Source organism: Syzygium oleosum, unplaced genomic scaffold, assembly GCF_021117445.2.
Source record: "Syzygium oleosum isolate NSW1041296 unplaced genomic scaffold, Sole_v2.1 Sole_v2.36, whole genome shotgun sequence".
Taxonomy (NCBI): domain Eukaryota; kingdom Viridiplantae; phylum Streptophyta; class Magnoliopsida; order Myrtales; family Myrtaceae; genus Syzygium; species Syzygium oleosum.
Genome location: NW_026607520.1, coordinates 2,918,765 through 2,942,797, shown reverse-complemented (window position 1 = coordinate 2,942,797; position 24,033 = coordinate 2,918,765).

The window sequence follows — 24,033 nt, the reverse complement described above, 5'->3', positions numbered from 1 at the left end:
TTAAGTAGATCAAGGCACACAGAAAATATTAAGTCCGTTCGCTATTGTGTGCGACCCTGGAGGTTCACTAAACATTAGCAGTGTGCTCAAAACTCTTTTTGGCCCACAAGTCATAAGCGGTCTCTAGCAAGACATTATGACTACCTAAGTATAGTGAAGGTCGATTTTCCGACACAACCTAATCCACAACTAATATTAGAGTATCAACCTTGATTGATTCCTAGGGCAGACCACTAACAATCTCCCACTTGCACTAGAACCAATCATATAAACTAAGTCCCTTTGTCACTTGATTTCCGAGTTAAGCATAAGGCAGGACAAGTGTCATCCTTATATAGCTTAAACTCATTTTCCCGATACCGCAATTAGACTGTCAAAACAAGTAGTTGACTCTTCAACTCATTTGAGCATGGCCATGCATTTCACAGTCTCAACTATATGGGAGGCCAGGAAATCATACCCTCGTTATATGAGAGGGACAAATCACATCTTGTCTACTCACATCACTCAGCACGATTCATGACATGCCCAGTCATTACCTTTATAATCACTTGTTACGGCTGACGTTTGGCAATGTTAAAGCATGCCAATCCACGTCTAGGAAACCATGGCAGACTCAGGTCAAAGGACTATACTCTATAGTTGTGATGAGAAATACTGATGACATTATATAACAATCCTACAGTATTCTCATAGTGGGTCTGTCCAATACAATGTTCTCCAACATGTATTTCATGTGATCAACTTTATATCTCTATATTCATGACCCGTGAAACTTGATCATCAGTTGACTCACATGCTAGTCTCAAACACGATTTGCTTCCCAATGCACAATGGCAATTGACTAGGGACATTTAGAATATTAATATCCACTCTATTAATAGAGTTTTACGATCAAATCACGTATTTGATTATCTATTAAGGATATTCAATATTCAGGGGATATAGATTTTGCATTCAACTATATACTCAAATTAAATCGAAATCAAATATAATATATATATTTTATTAATGAACAATGAAAATGTATATCACATATACTCCCACTCACATCAAGACCAATCACTAATGTGTCTAAGGCCTAAAGCGTTACAATGACGCTCATGCTTAGGTTGTGGAAGAGCCTTCGTCAACGGATCAGCTGTATTCAACTCCGTTGCAACTTTGCACATCTTGACATCACCTCTTTCAATGAATTCTCGAATGAGATGATACTTCCTGAGTATGTGTTTGGTCTTCTGATGAGACCTAGGTTCTTTACCCAAAGCTATGGCCCCATTGCTATCACAATAGAGGTCCACTGGAATCGAACTAGTGGGACTGATTCCCAGTTTTTCTATGAACTTTCGAATCCAAACAGCTTCCTTTGATGCTTCTGAAGCAGCAATATACTCAGCTTCTGTCGTAGAATCTGCAAGAGTGTCCTGCTTGGAACTCTTCTAGCACACCGCTCCACCATTCACGCAAAAGACAAAACCTGACTGCGATCGAAGGTCGTCTTTGTCGGTTTGGAAACTAGCATTTGTGTAACCATTTACAGTGATCTGTTCTTCACCTCCATAGACTAAGAATAAATCCTTAGTTCTTCTCAAGTACTTAAGGATATTCTTGACAAAGAATCCAGTGAGGTTCCCCCGGATCCGACCGGTATCTACTTGTCATGCTCAATGCATAAGCAACGTCGGGACGAGTGCATAACATAGCATACATGATGGATCCCACAGCTGATGCATAAGGAATCCTACTCATGCGGTCTCGCTCATCTTGTGTTGAAGGACACTGAGTCTTGCTAAGACTTATGCCATGTGTCATTGGGAGAAAACCTTTCTTGGAGTCTTGCATATTAAACCTATTGATGACTTTGTCAACATATGTACTTTGACTCAGTCCAATAAGTCTCTTAGATCTATCTCTATAGATCCTGATCCCCAAGATATAGCTTGTCTCTCCTATGTCCTTCATGGAAATTTTTTTTCCTAGCGATGTCTTAACTGACTGAAGCATAGGAATGTCGTTTCCAATGAGTAGTATGTCATCCACATACAACACTAGAAACACAATTGCACTCCCGCTAGACTTCTTGTATACACAAGCTTTTTCTTTGTTTCTGATGAAGCCAAACTCTTTGACAGTTTCATCGAAACGAATATTCCAACTCCGTGATGCCTGCTTCAATCCATAAATAGAACGTTGAAGCTTGCATATCTTCCCAGTGTTATTTGGTGATGTAAAGCCTTCAGGTTGTGTCATATACACATCCTCCTCTAGTTTTCCGTTAAGGAAAGCTGTCTTTACATCCATTTGCCATATCTCATAGTCATAATATGCAGCAAACGCTAGGATAATCCGAATGGACTTAAGCATGGCTACTGGCGAAAAGGTCTCGTCATAGTCAATACCATGAGTTTGTTTGAAACCTTTAGCCACTAGCCGTGCTTTATAGATGTGAACATTTCCATCCATATCAGTTTTCTTCTTGAAAACCCACTTGCATCCTATAGGTTTGACACCTTCAGGTGGATCAATCAAAGTCCAAACTTTGTTTTGATACATTGAGTCCATTTCGGATTTCATGGCCTGAAGCCATTTTTCGGAGTCTGGGCCCATCATAGCTTATGTATAGGTCGTAGGTTCGTCATTTTCTATTAACAATAGATGACGATGTTTTGTCACGTGAAAACAATATCTCATAGGCTCACGATGTGTTCTTTCAGACCTACGAACTATAGGTGCCACTAGAGTAGACTCTACAACTCTTTGTAGATCTAATTGAGGTTCCTCATGAACTGGAACACCCTCTTGTGGCATAATCACTTCTTCGAGGTTTACCTTACTCCCACTGGTTCCTTTAGTAAGAAACTCTTTCTCTAAAAAGACACCATTTCGAGCAACAAATACTTTGTTCTCTGATGGATTGTAAAAGTAATATCCTTTCGTTTCTTTAGGATATCCCACAAAGAAGCATTTATCAGATTTGGGTCCAAGTTTATCAGAAAGTAAACGTTTTACATAGGCTTCACAACCCCAAATCTTTAGAAAAGACATACTAGGAATTTTTCCTGTCCACATCTCATATGGTGTCTTCTCTACAGCTCTTGATGGACTTCTATTTAGTGTAAACGCAGCTGTCTCGAGTGCATATCCCCAGAAAGATAATAAAAGATCTGAATGACTCATCATTGATTGAACCATGTCTAACAAAGTTCGATTTCTCCTCTCAGAGACACCATTCCATTGTGGTGTTCCAAGACGAGAGAGCTGTGAAACAATTCCACACTCTTTGAGATGGTCATTGAACTCTTGGCTTAAATATTCTCCTCCTCGATCAGATCGAAGAGCCTTGATATTCTTGCCAAGTTGATTTTGTACTTCATTCTGAAATTCCTTGAACTTTTCAAAGGAGTCGGATTTATGTTTCATCAAGTAAACGTATCCATATCTACTGAAATCATCAGTAAATGTAATGAAGTACCGATAACCTCCTATGGCTGTAGAACTTAGTGGTCCACACACATCAGTATGTATAAGGGCCAATAATTCTTTTGTCCTCTCACTTTGATTAGTAAAAGGAGCTTTTGTCATTTTTCCAACTAAACAAGATTCACATGTATCAAATGATTCAAAATCAAATGAATTTAATAGTCCATCACTATGAAGCTTGTGAATTCGTTTTTCATTTATGTGGCCTAATCGACAATGCCATAGGTAGGTTGGATTCAAATCATTAGATTTAAACATTTTTGTATTTATATTATAGATTGGCACATCAAGATTTAGAACATATATCCCATCCACAATATGGGCGCTACCATAAAATAATCCATTAAGATAAAACGAACAACTATTGTTCTTTATATCAAAATAGAAACCTTCCTTGTCCAAACAAGAAACATAAATAATATTTCTGCGTATAGCAGGTACATAATAGCAATTATTCAGTTCTAAAATCATGCCAGAAGGTAAAGCTACATCATATATTCCTACGGCTAATGCAGCAACTCTTGCTCCATTTCCAACTCGTAGTTCCACTTCACCTTTTGCAAGTGTCCTACTTCGTTTTAGTCCCTGCACATTCATACAAATGTGAGTACCACAACCGGTATCCAATACCCATGAAGTAGAACTAGTAGTAACATTTACTTCTATAACATAAATACTTGAATCGGAAGTCTCACTTCCCTTTTTCTTCAGATCCTCCAAATATTTCTTGCAATTCCTCTTCCAATGTCCTTTCTCACCACAATGGAAGCATATAACATCAGCAGTCGGACCCGGTTTGGTCTTGGATTTGGGTTTGGGCTTAGTGCCCTTGCCTCTACCCTTGACCTTACCTGGCTTCTTAAAGCCTTTCCCCTTTTGAACCATGAGAACATTAGGGGTAGGGTCCTTCTTGATATTCTGCTCAGCAATTTTGAGCATCCCATGCAGTTCAGTCAAAGACTTATTTAGATTATGCATGTTATAGTTCATAACAAACATGTCATAATCTTGAGGCAATGACCGAAGAATAATGTCAGTAGCCAACTCTTGGCTAATGGGAGAGCCCAGTCGCTCCAGGTTTTCAATATAACCTATCATCTTTATGACATGTGGGCTAACTGAGCTCCCACTTGCTAGTTTGCACTCAATTAAGGTCTTTACCGTTTGGTACCTTTCAGTGCGTGCCTGCTCCTGAAACAAATTTTTCAGGTTCATGATCATATCATAGGCATCCATGTTCTCAAACTGCTTCTGAAGGTCTGAGTTCATGGTAGCTAACATTAGACATGATGCATCCAATGCATCATCTTTATGCTTCTGATAAGCATTCCTTTCAGCATGGGGAGCATTGGAAGGAGGTGCCTTTTGAGGGAGTGGTTTCTCCAGGACATAATCCTTTTTCTCCTGCTTGAGAACAATTCTCAAGCTTCTATACCAGTCCAAAAAGTTTGAACCATTCAATTTGTCCTTCTCAAGGATAGATCGCAGTGAAAAGTGTGATGCAGAGCTATTTGCCATTATCTACAACAAATATGCAAAGTGAATTGTTCATTAATATTATTTATAATAAACTCCCACTATACTTTTATAACATGTGTCCCAATAAGTGTATTGGACCAAGATCCATATTTTACCAAGACTCGAGTAAACTTTGGCTTACCGCTCAAGACTAAGTTAGTTAGGTAGACAACTCTTTGTCAATTGTATCAAATACAACTCTTGGTTGTTGGGGTTGACATCTCATATCTTATCCCCAAACACTATGTCTCAAGGCCCAAACTGTTATGATAGCCTCATTAAGTAAACCAATCTTGACCTATGGATAACCATTATCCATCCTATTTTACTCAAATAGTTAAAGACACCCTGCTTTGGCAAGCCCATCTATTGACGATTCAAGTCTTAATAGGTGTATGATTGGAAAGGCATCATATTATTACTTAATTTTATTAGGGACTCTTAATGTTTATTTAGTGATAAATGTATGCATGTTATGAACATAAACGAAACATCACTTATAATAACAAAGGTACATCAATCATACGGGAACGACTAATTCCATGCAGGGGTTAAGGGGGCTGCGCCCCTCGCGGGGTCAAGGGGCAGAGCCCCTTGCGGTGGTCTCGCTGACCGGTCAGCGAGCGGGGTTCGAAGGAGCAGCGCCCCGAAACCTAGATAGAATTCTCAATTTTGTTTTCTGAGGAGAGCCTTGAAAACTAGACAGAATTCTCAATTCTGTGTTCTCGGGAGACTATCCGTTGCTGCCACCTCCCGCGCCCTCACCGTACGCATCTGGCCGAACGCCTCGAGTCCTCGACGTGCCGGATGACCAGGCGCGCTGCCATCTCCGCCTCGGGCAACAGACCCAGATGCGCCGCCGTCTCCGCCTCTGGTAACAGGCCCAAAGCGCCGCCGTCTCCGCTACCGTCTCCGCCTCGGGCAACAGCCCAGGCGCGACGTCGTCTCTGCCTTGGGCAACAGCCCAGGCCCGAGCGGAACAAGATCGATCCATCCCTGCTTCGTTCCTTCTCAATTGATCATATCAATTCGTATTTTAAATTCATCTAACCCAAATTGAGACTCACTTCAGGCATACATCATATGTATCAACAATTAGGGTTTCCGATTCAACTTCAATATATCACAAGCAGCTCTGATACCACTGTAGGGTTCATCAACGAAAAACAACGCAGCGGAATATAGAACCCTAGACAGGATCCATGTGTATATTGAAATCGAGACAGAAGTTCGATACATACCTTTTGCAAATCGAACGTAAATTGACAATTGATTGTGTCTGGATTAGCGCCCCAAGTGTTGCGCCTCTACCGGTATCCACACACACGAACGGAATTCTCCAACGATCCACGTGCTAGCGAAAGATCTTGAAGTTCCTTTTTCTTGAACGCCTTTTGATTTTCGATACTCTATCGAAAAACCTTAGACAGAGAACGATTCTCTATGGAAATGATTGCATTGAATATTTTCATATAAGTCAGGGACTGAATTGAACTTGTATCAAAAGTTCAGGGATGACATTGAACAAATTAAAAGTTCAGGGATCACATTGCACATTGGATTAAAGTTCAGGGACTCTATTGAACAAATTAAAAGTTCAGGGACCAAATTATACATTGAGCGAAAGTTGAGAGATTGTTTATGTCATTTTCCCATTATATAAAGAACTCTTCATTTATCCAATTTTGAGCCAAACTATGGCATTGGTGCGCGTGGAAGTGTAAGAATTTCTTAACTCTCAAGTATGCTAACTGAAAATGACACTTCGCTCTGAAAAATAAACGAGGGATAAGATATGCATGTGTACTGAATATGATATGATCTCAAAAGCTATGTGAATTAAATTAATTTTCTTTTTACCAACAATAATTGATTTACAAAATTGGGTGTATCTTATGCTCAAATGATTTAATGGGAGAGATTAGCTGCTGTGAAGCGACAACATTCACGCTATAGCTCAACACAATATACATTAAAGGCATCACACAATAATCGGAAAAATTATCCAATCAGTCCTAAACCAATTGAACGGATGTCCATTCAGTTTTGAACTTTTTAATTTTGTAAATTTAGTCCTAAATCTTTGTGTGAAATTTCAAAATAGTACCTTATCAATTTTCATCAAAAAATCGTTGACGTGGTGGTTTAGTCATTATCGGCCGTCCTACGTGGCACAACGTTATGTAAGCAATTCCTAGCAAAAATTGGCCGGAAGGATTACATAGGAATTTCATACAAAGGTTTATGACTAAATTGGCAAATTGAAGAATTTAGGATGCATTGACATATGTACAATATAGGTTGTGGATTGATTGGATAATTTCCCCCGCAATGACCTAATATGTGAGCTCAAATAGAAAAATTACTCACCTCAATTTAAAGCATACCTATATCAACCCCTCTTCTGCCTCTCTATGTGGCAAAAAGAAAACCAAAAGGCCAAAGCCTCACACTAACCAAGTGGACCACCGCCAACTCCCCTCCTCCTCCTCCTCTTCACCCCTCCAATTCAACTCCGATCGGCGATCATATGAATCATGTCCGTTTTCTAAATGGAATTTTCCTTTATGCATTACAACACGGATTGCACATTGGCAGTTTTCCTATTTATGATTATTTGATTATTTTATCATATGACAATATCACAAATATGCAAACGGAATTATGGGGTAGAATGTCACATCAGTACCATTGATTAGACTAAGTATAATTAGGGTGCGCTGCCATGGATAAGAAAAAAGGAAAATTAAAAAGATTAAAAAAGCCTAACCTTAACCCTCATTCACACACATGCGCAGAGAAGGAGGGCTAAGGTGGGCGGCAGCGGCCGCGACATCACCAAGACACATGAGGGCCATAGAGTGCTCGCCAGCCTCAAGCGACCACCTTATGGCCGCCACTACCTCTAGTTGAGCACACGCACACAAAAGAGAGGGAGAGATAGAGAGAGAAAAAACAAGCAACGATTGATCGTGTCCCTGGGGTCACACAAGCCACACAAGGCGAGCGTGGGGATCAGGCAGACCCTGGTGAACAGTTGCCAAGGTCACATGGATCACACGACCCCAACAAGGCTTTGCCAGGCATTGCACGACCTTGGTAATGTGTAAGAAAGTTGAGGACTTGATTGAATAATTCGCAATAGTTTGGGGATTTCCGATACCTTTGTTCTTTTTATGTTTGGAATACTAGCAAGGCAAGGATCACGTTTCTTTGGGGCAAAAGAACACCACAAGTGCCATAACTTGTGTACGGCGCTCACTTTGGTGCCATAACTTTTTTTTGGATCACTTTAGTGCTAAAATTTTTGAAAAACGATCACTTAAGTGCTAAAATTTTTGAAAAACGATCACTTAAGTGCCAACTCCGGTGCCGTACACAATTTTTCGCAGGAAATCCAACGTGGCATTTTTTTTATTAATTTTTGAAGCTGACGTGGCTCGCCGGAGATTGGCACTTAAGTGATCGTTTTTCAAAAATTTTAGCACTTAAATGATCGTTTTAAAAAAATTTTAGCACTTAAGTGATCGTTTTTCAAAATTTTAGCACTGAAGTGATTCAAAAAAAACTTATGACACTTAAGTGATCATTTTTCCTCCGACTTGGCACCAAAGTGATCCGAAAAAAAGTTATGGCACCAAAGTGATCTCCGTACACAAGTTATGGCACTTATAGTGTCCTTTTGCCTTTCTTTGGTGGGCCAGAGCATTACCGTATGGAATTGCATCATTGAGCTTGCTTACATATAAAATTTTGTTTGCCCCAATGTCAGATTTCATTTGTCATTTTTGTCCATGACGAGTGGCCTCTAACGCACCATTGTCAATTCTATCCCATCCTTCCCACTATAGATTATCTTGGTCATCTATCAAAAGGTCTTGTATTTTTTTTTTACCTCTTCGACTCTTTGGTAGCTCGAAAACTAGCAAGTAAAATTAAAGTTGATTAAATTAGAGAAGAACAATCAAATCCCTGTGGTTAATTCCAGCATACGCAAATAAAGAGACGCTTAATTCCAAACTAAATGCGAAATAACATATACAGCGCTTGGCCTTACGAATCTTTTGAGAAAAACAAAAGAAATGAAACAATGATATAATATATATCACACTTTAAAAAGCCTTTTCCTATGAACGTTTGATTAATTTTTATCAGGTCCATTGTGAGTGTAAGAATTATTTACACATTCGCTGTTAGATTATTGGCATGTGGAAGAATTTGATTTCTTCAAGTACAGGTATCCATACTCCAATGGCAAGTGTATGAAAATATTGTTAACTGGTAATGGACTTATCAATTATCTATATTAGAATCTATGTTAACTTTTTTCTTCTTTTCTTAAGTAAATTTAAGCATCATATCTAGTATTAAATTATATCTTGATTTTGAGCCTGTATACAAAACATGACCTGGTAGAAACTTGGTTGTGTTCTAAGTGGGACTTTATCTTCAAGAAAAATCATTATGAGAATTAAAGACAAAAATGAATAAAACCAAGGTTTCCCAGTGTGAGTCAAAAGTCAAATGAGAAGATGTAAAAAACAGAATTCTGCTCATTCGTTATACATTATGAAAAATAAGAAACTGTGAGTAAGTAAAAACACTAAGTAATTGTAACTCTAAAATTCTCCGAATTCATAGTGGATTTTTTTGTAGCTGGCTCTCTCCATGATTAGGTACAGACACACAAATTGAATCACATGAGTTTACGGTGCCCTTCTTGTTCATTTCTTTGATAATTTCTTCTAGCATTAGATTTGAATTATAAGATCAATTGTTTTACAATATTTAGTAAAGTACACACATCTAACAAAATCATTATGAGAATCGAAGCAACTTGAGATGGTTAACAATTAAACTTGATTTACATGTTAATAAATAAATTAGCTTCTGAAGGAGCAAAAGGCAGTTTAGGGTGTGCATGGCAACAATTCTGTGCCCGGGAACTGATTCTGCTCAGAAATGATTCTTTTTTATTCTGTGCCTGGGAACTGATTCTGAGCATTTGAAGGCGTTTGGTAACGGTTCAAAATTTCCATTCCTAGAATAGAAAAAGAATAGAAATGCGTTTGGTAACGGCACGAAATTTCTTTTTACTAATAATATTTTTAAATATTTAAATATTTCTTTATTTCTTCTTTTTTTTTCTTTTCTTTTTTTCTTCTCCTCCTTCTCGGCTATGGCCGGTGACCGGCCACAGGCCAGGGCCGGCGAGGGCGTCGCGACCCTCGCTGGCCTTTTCCAGCTCTCGCCCGAGCCGGCGAGGGCTGCTCTCGCCGGATCTGGAGAGGGCTGGATTTTCGCCGCCGCCTTCGCCCAGGCCGCGAGCCTCGAGGGCGGCCTTCACCAGCTCGGGCGAGGGCTGGAAAAGGCAGGTGAGGGCGACCCTCGCCCAGGCCGCAAGGGTCCAGCCCTCGCTTGTGTCGCCGGTCGCCGATGGCCGGTGGCCGGAGAATGAAGAAGAAGAAGAACAGAAAGAACGGGAAAGAAGAAGAAGAAAAAAAAATAATTTCTTTTTCAATTCTGATTCTTGTTTCCAGAATCAAGAAGCTACTTTTTTTTTACTTCTTGATTCTGTTGCAAAATTGATTTTGGGAATAATTTTTTGCAAATTTGTGCCCGGGCACAAAAATTTTAACAAGCGGATTTCTGTTCCTAAACTGATTCTGGGAACAAAAGAACATAAATTTTCACTATTTGGCAATTTACCAAACGGACCCTTAGCTGCTAAGGTCTGTGAAAGTCAATGCTTATGGTGAAAACATGGGATCAAAATCGCTTCATCAGGTTGGCATAAGATTCTACGAAAAGGAAGGACCAGCCACCTCTATACCTATTAATCTAATCAATGGATTATAAAAAGAAGCATATCAACTTATGGAAACTTCATAGGGAATAAGCCTTACATAATTGGGGGAAGAGAGAAGCAAACTGCAGCATTGTTCTTGGAAGAATGAAGTGCACTCTGCCACCATGAATTCTTCCAAGGAGACCGGACCACTTGTTTGTCCGATTTCCTTGGGAAATCAAGAAGAATCCACAGAGCTTCTTTCCTTCTTGATTTTCTTAACTCAGAAATCTGACTCTAATAGACTTCATATGATCTCAGAATTTACTAAAAGAAAGAAAAATCATATGTATTTCCCATAGCTTGGATAGCTCGACAAGAACTAAAGAAAGAACAGCAACAGTTAATAAAAAACTCGTGATGTCACTGTCCCCGACTTCTCGATAGCCTCTTTGTCACACCCAAATCCTACGGGAATATGGGTAGTGACACGGCCGTCCTTCCTCTCGAAGGACGTAGCCTCAAATCATACCAAAAAATCAACTCCCAAAAGTCCCCATCAAAATCGCTCTCGAACCATCAACCACTAACCGAGCAACCTGAAAAAAAAAACGAAAGATGAAAATAATGAGCTACCACGACCCAATGAGTAATACATTTCTTCCAAGCAGATCGAACAATCACTATGCTTCGTTATAAAGTGATATCAATCTCATTATCTCAAATTCAATATACGATATACGTAAAATATCGAAAATGTATGATAACTTTCCGACAAAACTCTATACGTATAAGATCAGTAATAAAAACTTAACAATAACAAACAATCATCAATGGTCTATTCCATTGGTTAATCTCATCAATCACACGTCGATGGTCCATTCCATCGACTAATCTGCTCATCATCAAACTATGGTCACGTTTAACGCCATGACAAAGGCGACCAAGTTTACCCCCCTTGGCTAGGTCTACCAACTATATTAGCCGGCGGTTCGGTTTAGAAAGACATCTTGACAGTATGCATACTCCCCCCTCTATGGATTCTCATCATAGTGATGTGAGAAATATCAACCAACATCTTTCTCCAACAACCCACAATCAATACCAAAAAGCCATTTTATAAAATGGTTTTATAAACCGAATCATATAACCTTTCACAATTCCATTTATCAATTAGAATGGATTTCGTAAAACATTTCGCAACCAAATACGTACAGCTTTTGGCAATTCCCTTCACAAAACATTTAACCAAAGCATTCACAAATGATCATTTCAAACTACTTCATAAGACTTTCCAATGCCTTTTCAATAAACTAAAAATGTAGTAAAACTTCGATCCAATTTATGCAAGAAACATGTTCTTAATAACTTATACTATATTTAAACTCTACCATTTTCATAGAAGAAATAATACCATTCACCTGGAAATGCCCCAAAACCAAATAACAACGCTCATTCGAATCGACGATCTTGTAATTCTAACAATTAAACAAGAATCGATGTCAAAACCAAGTCAAATACTACGATAACTATGAAATGGCTAATCGACGCTTAATCGCTAACGAAACAACTCAAAGGCGCCCACAAATCGCTTGTCCAAAGCGATTATCCAAAACCTTTCACAATGCGGAGCTTGAGCGCGAAACTTGAATGTGCCAAAACTCTTTCCTTTGAACCCCGTTTCAAGCGAGTTTATAGTAAAAAAAAAAGCCCATTCAAAGAACTACAAGAACCTGAGCTTGGCCAACCCAAACTCGGGCCAAAAAGTGACAAAAATTGGCTTGGAAAGCTGCTGGTCCCACACTGTTCACCACGCGCGCTCAACTTCCAAATTTTGTTGCGGGCAAACCGTAAGTCCAAATCGAGTTCCGTAAAATTCCATGAACCCACAATACCCTAAACTACTATATATACACATATACGCCACTCGACAACTTAAAAATCGGACTACACTGCTTGAATTTCACAAAACTCTGAAATTATGCCTTAATTCCAAAAAATACTTGGATTGAACGAACAAGAAGCGCGAGCACTTATAGGTATTGTGAATCAAAGTTGAATCCGTGAGGCGAGGCGTCTGTGGCGAGTACCTATTCTTTCTTTCTTCTTTTTTCTTCCTTCTTTCTCTCTCTCTCTTCCTTCTCGGTAAGCCCTTCTCTTTTCCCTGTTTCTTTGAGTGCTCTCGGTCCCTTTTATAAGCCGAAGACATCAACTTTCTACTTCTTTGACTTTTCAACATTTTCTTTTCTATTTTTTTTCCCTTTTCTTTTCGTCCTTTGACTTGTTGACCAGCACTATTACACTCTTACGATGACTATGGCCTCGTTTGGTTCAACATTTAAAATGAGCATTTGGGCTCTAAAGTCCCTTGGCCAAATGCAAATGGTGTTTGGCAATTTTTTTGAAGCACTTTGGGGAAATGCAATTGCATTTCCATAGACCTCTAAAGTCCCTTAGCCCAAAGCAGGTCTAGAGGCACTTTGGCAAGTTACATTTTTGGAATGCTAATAGCACTGTTCATGGACTGTTCATCTTCCTCGAGGATTTGGTTCGGAGGCCAATGATCGCTGCCTGAGGGGCCGCGCGACCTAGGCAACGCCTAGGTCATGCGACCTTAGGCCGCCTCGCCTACGATCGCGTGACCCTCAGGTGGCGGTCTCTGGGGTTGGCGCACCCATTTGACGCCTGGGGTCACGCGACCTCAGGCGAGGCTAGCGGCGGCCAAATCTGGCCGGCGTAGGTTGGCCGGCGGCCGTTTTAGCCTACCAGTGGTTGAGCTCTACCTCAATTTTTTTTTTAAATATTTACAAAAGTTCTTTACAAAATTAGTTTTTACCAAACGGTATTTAAACCAAAGTTGCTTTCAAACGTGATTTTAAAATATACATTACCAAACACTACTTGCATTTTAAAAAACCCCTTTAGCCCAAAGACCTTTACATGTTGCCAAAGACATTCCCCTAAAGTCGAACCAAACAGGCTCTTCATCAGTCTCTTCATTGCAGAAACAACGGAGATTCGTCAAACCACGTGTTCGCCGTCCAGTTCGTTAAGGTATAGCAGCTCACGTTCATGGGGGACAGGAATGAAAACCAGGTTGGAATGGACATGAATAGCTCGAGGTCTGTTGCATCAAGGACAACCTCTTTTATTGTGAAAAAGCCACTGGCTTGTTCAAGGAGTTGCCGCATGAGAGCTGCGATGCAATCCAACCCTGGGTCAACTAAGACCAGGCGAAGAAAGTCAGGAATGTGACCATCAGTCCAACGGGCCTCCCAAATCCTCCAACGAGTGGCTATATGTGTGGCTATGACATCCCCAATTTGGACCCGAGTCCACCAAAGGAAAATGGCCATGGAATTGGCGAACGGATTGATCCGAGGGTCGATAATGGATCGGCTGGTTTGGTTGGAACAGGTATTTAAAGGACCGATCATGGTTCGATCGAAGGATCGTCCATGGATCGGTCAAGGGATTGGTAATGAAATGACTCTCCAATCACGCAAGTCGATTAGAGTGATTCGACCATGGATCGACCATTCGACCATAAGGGTAGGCAGTGGGACGATCCCGGACGGCCATGGATCGATGTCATACGGGTATGTGTCGGTCGCAGGTGATTCCACTTGATCATGCATCTGTCGTGGGCGACCATAGACTGATTCCATTGTGTTCGATTCCACGCGGCTACATGACAACCGAGGGTCGACCATGGATCGTTGATGCTCGAACGTGGACTGGTCGCGAATCGGCCATGGATCATTGCGTTGAGTTGAGTAGGCCATGGACGAGTCATGTGGCAGGCCAAGAGCCTTGTGACTTGGTCGTAGACCAAACTTTTTGCCGGCTGTGTAAGCCAGGCCTTGTGCCCAGCCATGGACTAGCCATGAGCTCGTCAGTCAGGCCACGGACCGGCCTTGTGCCCGGCCGTGTGCCAATCATTATGCCTTACACTTATGCCAGGCCTTGTGCCCAACACTTGTGCCAAGCCTTGTACCCATCAATTCGGGCCCAGACCTATTTCTGTGCCGATCAGACTTGGCCACGGGCCATGCATTGTGTTCGTCCGTGTGCTAACGCCTACGTTCGGCCCATGTACCGGCTCCTCGCTCGTGTAGCCCAGCTGTGTGCCCGGCACACCATCCGTATGGCCCGGTACTGTGCCCGTGCATCCAGCCCTACGCTCGTGCATCCGGCCCGGCACCCATGTAGCCCGGCAATGTACCGGGCTTTGTGCCCATGCGGCCAAGCCGTGTGCCAAGCCCTGCGTCCAGTCAAGCTCGACCGAACAGGCCATGCGCCAGGTCAGTTTGGTCGGTTTGGCCTTGCGCTGTTTAGCCCGATCTTTGGCTCGATTACGTTCGATCATGCTTAAACAATACTTCCACACCGAACCTCGGTCCAAATAAGGTGGTCGATCGTTAATGGACACATAAAACTCTCAATTGCCTTAGCTCACGTTTGCTAAGTATCATAATAAGTTTTGGAGGTTTGTGCTTAATGTAGAAGGTGAGTCATAAGTTGGTTGTCCTTAGTGAATTATTGAGTGATCTTGAAAGGCAAGAACAAGTGTCACACGCTCCAAACTTAGGGAACAAGAAGACCAAGTCAAGCTTAGGTCAATAATTGGGGGCTAATCATTAATAAAGACCTTATCTTCTAAGTACCCAATTATTGTGAGTTCTTGAGAGTTCTAGAGGGACAAAGACAAAGCCATACGCCCAAGAAACTTGGAGAACAAGAAGAATAGGAGACCAAGTCAATGGAAATTATTAGAGAGTCACCATTAGGAGCTTAGGTGTCCCATTGGCAATTAATGCATAAGATGATTCATATTCCCTAAACTTAGGGCATGATAACCCTAATGAGAGACTTGGAGAGGAAATAAGACACTTGTAAGACAATTGAGCCAACAATGATTAGGCCTAAGATCTTGCAAGAATTCCCCTCCCCTTATTAGGCCCCAACTTGTAGTAAATAATTGGTCCATTTGGGAAGATCATCATTAATGTTTGGGCTATAAATAGAAGGGCCACAATTCCATTCTCTTCTTTCCTTCAACCTTGCCCGCTGTTCCTCTCCCATCACCTCTCGGCCACGCTCAAATCCACACACTCACCATCACTGAACACCCTTCTTTAGGATCATCCTTGACACTAGTAGTAAGTGAATTCCCTACTCCTTGGATATGGTGTTGTGTTAAGTAGTTGGGCTTGAGTGATGACTTTATTTATGGTCATTTATGTTTGCATGATTGTTGTTTGTTCTTGTATGATGGCCATGAGTCAAGGCGCAACCGAGCCACGAAAAGGGGCACAGTATGGTCTCGTACACACTTTCTAGCGTGACGGACTGAGTCTGGCTTGGTTGCGGGTTAATGTTGAGGCGCATAGACCTGGGCCAAGTTCGACTCTAGGCCGGCACTTGGCATGGCGGATCGAGCCACTAGTCCTGGACCGTGCTCGACATGCTAGATGTTTATATAAGAATCATTAGTCATTTACCACACAAGCACAACACGCTTTTGGGCCTTGAATGCATGGAATAATGATAATAAGATAAGAAACCGGATTGTTTAATGCTTGTTGCATGATCACACGAGGGACTAAAGCCGTCACCGATGGATTTCGGGACGTTGCCCAATGGATTTCGGATGCCCGATGAATTTCGGATGCCGGGTGAATCCGTATGCCCGATGAATTTCAAATGCCAGATGGATATCGGATGCTCGATGGATTTCGGATGCCCGGTGAATTCCGGAAGAATTAATGGATTTCGGTTAAGAATAAATGAATCCCGTGTGTTGATTCTTGCATGCAACGTTTAAATACCATGCTTGATATTCTCTTGGTCGATGCGTGTGACATGATTAGCACATAGGCAAGGTAGGACGCATCTTTGTTGTTGATCTGTCGTCAACAAATGAAACGGTAATGGTCGATCCCTTGTTCAAAGGCAAGGCATCTTCTTAATTGAGATTTAGTGAATTTACTTACTGAGTTGTGACTCACTCATTATTTTCAGATTTGTAGGTATAGCTACTGTGACATCCCCGATTTCGGGCCTAGGAAGCCGAGGGCTAGTGATGAATGGATAAGCAAGTAGTCCGAGTCGAGGGTCGGTAATGGAACGGACAATATACTCGGAATGAGTGTACTGAGGGTTGGTCATGGTTCGATCGAAAGATTGTTCATGAATTGGCCTAGGGATCGACAGTGGAATGACTCCCTAACTACACAAAATGATTAGAGTAATATGATCGTGGAGTGACCCTTCGACCATAAGGGCCGTTAATGGAACGGTCCGGGATAGCTGTGGATCAGTCCGGTGCCGACATGTGTCGGTTGCGGGTGATACCGCACAGCCATGCATCGGTTACGGATGATCATGACTCAATTCTGGGATACTGAATTTCACGAGGCTACATGACAACCGAGGGTCGACCATGGATTGTTGATACTCGAACGTGGACCGGTCGCGAATCGGCCACGAATCATTGCGCCAAGTCAGGTAGGCCATGGATGAGCCATGTACCAGGCCATAAGCCCAAGGGTTTGGCCGCGGACTAGGCCATGTGCCAGCTGCGCCGGCCAGGCCGTGTGCTCGGACGTGACTGGCCATCGTGCCCGTCAGCTAGGCCACGGACCGACTACGTGCCCGGTTGTGTGCCGGTCATTGTGCCTAACCCTTGTGCCAGGCGTTGTACCGTTAAGATCCGGTTTCGATCTAGTCCCGTGTCTAAGAAATATGGCCATGAACCGTGCATTGTGCCCTTCATGAGCCAATGAGCGTGTTTGGCCGCGGACCGATCCCTCGCTCGTGTGACTAGGCATGGTGATCTGCACGTTGTACGTGCAGCCGGCATGGTGCTCGGCACGTCGCCCGTGCAGCCCGGCGCAGCGCTCGTGCAGCCCGGCCATGATCCGGCCCTATGCCCATGTGGCCCAGTCGCGTGCCCGTGTGGCCCGGTGGTGCGCCAGGTCACACGCCTAGTCAGACCCGGCCACGCGCCCAGCAACCCGGTTAGCTTGGGCTTATTCCATTTTGCTTGGACCTTGGTTTGGTTGTGTTAGATGGTATTTGAGAACATTCTCGCACCGAACCTTGGGTTGAACAGGTCTACTAAGCGTGGACAACCCTCGGAAATTTGGAAAATAGTATGATGCGGGGTTACGGATTTAGTTTCAATTAGCCGGTTTCGTGTAAATCGATTGGCCCAAGTAGTTGGGAATGAACCAGCAAGCCTCCCACGGTTCAGAATTTGCAGAGGAAAAGAAGACAATTGGTTGACTTGGTCAAAGGCTTCATTTAAAGCCATTTAATGTCATTTAAGGCCTCATAATTGGACCCCCTTAGGTGTCCCCTCCATTATTTCTACCAAGCTGAGTTGTGCCATGCATTAAAGGAATTTTGATGACTCAATGGCCACCAATTATGGGGCACAAGCAAGGGACAATCGGCCAAGCCAAGGGGGAAACCGAGAAAGCCATTCGGCCAAAGGAAAAAGGAAGAACCGAGAGAGAGAGAGAGAGAGAGAGAGAGAGAGAGAGAGAGAGAGAGAGAGAGAGAGAGAGAGAGAGGCCAAGGGATAAGATCACATTGAAAGCCCTTAATTGCCATGCATCATTGCTTTTGGCTCTTGTGCATTAATACACATTAAAACTTGGCTTCTTTTCCAAGCTTGCTTATCTTTAAAAAGCAAGAAGCCCTCACGTGAGAAGCCCCCACAAGAACCGGCCATCATCTTCTCTTCTCCTCTTGCCTTCCTTTTTCATGCCCAAACATACACAAGCCAACCTTGTTCTTCCTCTTTGCATGTTCGGCCAACTAGAAAGTCACACCCGAGACTCGCCTGAGGCCCCGTTTTTTCCGAACTCAAGTTTTTTTCCGTGCTCAAGCCAAGCCACCAGCCACTTTCTTACTTTAGTAGCTCGTGTTCTAGTGGTTTGTTGAGTAAGTGAATTCCCTAATATCGGGAAAGGAAGTTGCGATACGTTGTTACATGGGTTGCTTGGCCCGTTTCTTGGTTTCTTGGTCGATTATAGCTTGTTCTTGTTCGATAAGTGATGCTCACGTGTGATAATCATGTTTTATGTTTGTTTTGTTGTTTCGTAGCGTGAACTTTGCTATTGATTTGCCATCGATGCCGGTATGGTAAGAGCCGACTTATGTGAACGGCGATTATCTCGTCCGCGCTTGATATTATTGTTTTCACTTATTGAGTCTCCCCGACTCACTCATGTTGTTTTTCCTCTTTTTAGGTCCGTAGCATGGCATCTCCCCCAACCCGGTTCGGAAATCCCATTGAGATGAAAGCGGAGCTACTCACAGTCATTGATGCCCGTGAAGGCCGAGCCTATCGTAGAATCACCACGTACGTGATGGTGGATGAGGGCCGAGAGGAGTTGGTCCCTCATGCGTACGTGGCTTGGTACCGTTTAGCTAACGGAGAATGGGTTGGACCCCTCCGCGGGTTCAACGGTCCATTCACCGGCATGGACGGGCCGGCTTTGGGGCAAGCCGGCTTTGGGGCAAGCCGGGGGTGGGGCGTGAGATGGCCGGAATGGACGAGGAGCGGGAGGAGCGAGAAGATCGAGAAGCCGTAGTGAAGCTAGGAACCCAAGCCAAGATTTTGTTGTTCGATAGTTGGCTTTGCGGAATCGCCTTTGAAATGGGTATGTAAAATAGAAGCGTGGCTTGTAAGGGCCCGTAAAGAAGGGCTTGACGAAATAAGCACATATCATGTAAATATAACGTGCATTGTTTGCTTATTTCACTCCTGTTGTCTCGTTTATTTTCATTTGCTTCCACGTGCGCATTTGATTGTTTAAAATAAACGGGAAGCACTAATACATTTCCACGAGTCACTGGTCCGTTCGGGTCATGTTCGGTCATTAAGCATCGATCGTGATTCCGGGTCGGGACGTGACATCTACCCACCTCCGATTCGTCATGGGCTCCCTATAGACATGTATGTGTCCATAACCGATGTAGTAGATGTAGAGTCAGAAATCACATATCATAGGTTTGCCACCATAATTTGGGTGCAAGACGACACCAACAACTTAGTCCCCCATCGTTACGAAGCTTGGTTCATTTGGTTTGACGGAGATTTGCTTGGACCTCTCCCCGAGTTTGGCGGACCACCCAAGGCTGCCAATGACGCCACGCTCAAGGGGACTACGGGCGGGCCGTAGACAGCTGAAAGAGCACGAGGAAGACTGACTTTTGCTTTTTGAGAAGGGAGCCGCGGTAGAGGAACTAGGACTACCCTGGCCACACGGATAGTATGTAGGAGATCGGATGAAATCCGGATGTAAATGAACGAAGGCCCATAGTGGAAGGGCTTGTAAGATAATCATGTATTATGTAAATTAATGGTGTGCTTGTAACGTATGTTTCCTATCTCGCTTGGGTTGTTTGTTGCTCTTGTTATTGGGTGTCAAGTGTAAATACTTCCGCTTGTTCGTATTAAAAGATAAAAAAACGGGACGGCGACGTGCCTGAGACGTCGCATCAATAACCCCGAAGCAAGGATGATCACGAATTGGACCGAGGTCGGGAACGAGTGTCATGGTCTTGATTCGGGTTGTGACAGTGGCTTCCTGTGAAATTTAAAACAAAGGAGAAGTGGGGTTCTATGGTGAGGTTGAGGGAAGAAAAAGATGGGAGAGAGATATATGCTTGAAAGTTTTGGAAGATGTGCAAGAGTCGAGAGCCGCGTCACATTGCTGGACCTATCTCTTCAAGAACTTTTTGAAAATTTCACACTTTATCGCCATATATTCTAACCCCATTCTCTGTTTGTCCTCCAACAAGTTCTGATAATGCAGTACAAATGGAATTTGCTGCCGAATGGACTAGCGCATGGTCTTTGTTACACTATTAGGGCGCCCAATATTTTCTCATACAGAGCGAGAGATAAAAGACGTCTTAAGTAAGATGTTAAAAGGCTTCATTTAGGGTCTCGTCCGGATCTTGGCATTTCCTAAACTTAAAACACTTGAGCTATGTTTGGTAGTCGGGATAAAATTCGGGATATGATAAATTTTATCCTATCATGTGTTTGGTGTCTGTTCAAGATAGGATAAAGTCAGATATATGAGGGATATAACCCGGATAAAATTATCCCATGGGGGAGGTGGGATAAATGTGGATAGGATTTATAATATTCATAATATAAAAGATATTTTTCTCCAATAACAAACTTGTTGAATTAATAAAATTAAAATAATATTCGAATATAAATAATATTTGAATTTTAAAATAAAAAATTCAAAATAACAATAAATAACAATAAACTCGTTTTTATTTATTCATATTTTTATATATATATATTCAAATTTCTTTCTATCTTATAATATAAATTTCATATATATATACACATTTAGTATTTATATTTATTATAGATTTTAGGCATACTTGTATAGTTTACTATTTATGTTGGAAACAGATGCGGAAAAACAAATACAGAACACAGGGATTTACGTGGTTCGATCACAAGGTGATCTACGTCCACGGGCGAGGCAAGACAAGATTCCACTATAATTAAAGAGAGTACAATTTTCAGAAGTCGAAATAACAACAAAAGCTCACGGCTCACAAAAACTCTCCGAAAACAAAATTATCTCTCTGTATCAATGAGAAAACCTAGCCGCGGTATAAATAGGGCTCCCCAAAAAAATTTCCTCGGCGGCTACGCCCCCGAACCCCCCGAGACATTTGTTCGCTTGCTCCAGCTCGGGCGGACCGCCATAGAGATTTGTTCGCTTGCTCCGAGTTGGGCTTATCGGCCCAACCCTCCGCGTCACGAACCAAATCTCAATTTTTTCTCCACTTTCGGGTCGCACAAAAATATGTCGGGTCGGGTGATGAACCGGACCGAGTACATAAAATTCAAGACATATTTAACAATTTAATAAATTTTTATAAGAGAATGATGGAAGGGGAAGAAATGAAAAGAAAATAATTAAAAAAGAGAGGGAAAAATAATAAAAAATAAATAAAAATGAAATAGGTAAGAGTGTTGTGAGAAATTTTTATCATCTCCGTTTGTGCAATTTTTAGGTTCATTTACACTGATATAACGTTCATAGTAAATAATGAACATAGTAATATGTGAAAATATCCGACTTTATTACTGTGATTCACCAAATAGTAGATAGGATATAGCAAATCCCATGTATTTTATATTCTATCATATCCAATCCTATCCTGGTTAGAAATCCGGATGACCAAACGCAGCCTTGGAGGATATTCTTTCATATTGGGGAAGGCATAGATACAAGGGGAAAATGGGGGGACAAAGCGTGCGAGTCTCGACATGTTAAAATAATGTATGTATTCGTGGAGCCCGCCCCAATCGAAGAGGACATGCCGCATAAGCCCTTGTTCGGAGCTTCGGCTCCTTTTATGTGGTGAGGAGACCTCCAGACGTGACGCCAATTGTGTACACGTGGCAACCGATGATTGGGCTCAATTACCCAATATTTCCTCCCCACTTGATTTGCCACCGACAGATTTTTATGTTTGTGCTTCGGTAGCCCATCGTGTGCACAGTAGAATTTGCAGTCCTGCTTGCATAGTTACTTCCTGTAATGGTGTTGTTATGCTAGTCAAGTCCCATAATTAATGAAAAAAATATAATTATTAATTGTCAAATCAAAATTCAGAAAGAAGGATAAAGCAAAGAAAACGGTAATTCATGCTGAGATTAGATTTCCAAAAAAAATGCAAAGCACAACTATAAGAAATTATTTAAAGCATAAATAATTCATGAAGAAAATATTTAAAGAATACATAATCAATTCTCTCTTCTCGGAAAAATTACCAAAAAAGTCATAAACCTTTTGTAATTGTGTCAATTCAGTTCTAAACCTTTTTTTTTTTACCAATTTTGTCCTAAATTTTTTGCAATTGTGCCAATTCAGTCAATCCGGCCACTTTTACCCGGCCGGCGTCGGCAAGCTGATGTGGCAATATTTTAATAATTTTTTTTTTATTTTTCGAATTTTTTTCCCCTATCTTCTTCCCCGGTCGCTGGTCCGGCGATCGGCGAGAGGCTAAGGCCGGCTAATTCCACCTCGCCGACCATGGGCGAGGCTGGCCCTTGCCGGCATTGGCGACGGCGAGGCCTCGCCCAGATCTGGCGAGACCTCGCCCGGTCATGGCGAGGTCGACCTCGCCCAGTGACGGTGAGGCCGCCTAGATCTAGCGAGACCTCGCCGTCGCCGGGTGAGGCCGACCTCGCTAGATCTGGGCGAGGCCTTGCCCGGTCATGGCGAGGTCGGCCTCGCCCGGCGACGACGAGGTTGATCTCGCCCGGCGACGGCGAGGTCGATCTCGCCCGGCGACGACGAGGTCTCGCCAAATCTGGGCGAGGTCTCCCCGTTGTCGGGTGAGGTCGACCTCGCCAGATTTGGGCGAGGTCGGCCTCGCCCAGTGACGGCGAGGTCTTGCCCGGTCATGGCGAGGTCGGCCTCGCCCAGCGACGGCGAGGTCTCACTAGATCTGGGCGAGGTCTCGCCCAGCCATGGCGAGGTTCGACCTCGCCTGGCGACGGCGAGGCCTCGCCCAGATCTGGCGAGACCTCGCCGTCGCTGGGCGAGGTCGACCTCGCCCTGGTCATGGCGAGGTCGACCTCGCCCGGCGACGGTGAGGCTCACCCTCGCTAGTGTCGGCGAGGGCCAGCCTCGGCCATGGCCGGCGAGGTGGAACTCGCCGGCCTCAACCTCTCGCCGGACCGGCGACCAGGGAAGAAAATTGGGGAAAAAAAATAAAAAAAAATTTCGAAAAATAAAATAAAATTGTTTAAATATTGCCACGTCAGCTCGCCGGCCGGCATCCACGTCAGCGCCGACCGACCAAAAGTGGCTGGATGGATTGAATTGGCACAATTGCAAAAGGTTTAGGACTGAATTGGCAAAACAAAAAGGTTTAGGACTGAATTGACACAATTGCAAAAGGTTTATGACTTTTTTGGTAATTTTTCCCATCTTTCTCCCTTCACCCACTAGCTTCTTGAATTGCACTTTCAATCTTCTTGGTCATTGATTTAAGGAAAAAATCAATGTAAGAACACAATTCTTGGAGCCCCCAACCCTCAACTGGATCAGACACGAATGACGACTCAATCATGCACCCACCCATCTTACCATCCCCATCTTTCATGGGCATCACTCTAATTGTTGCAACATAATTCTTGAACCCAACGTTGTTGTCCAAGACCTCATAGCTGAAGCACTTCT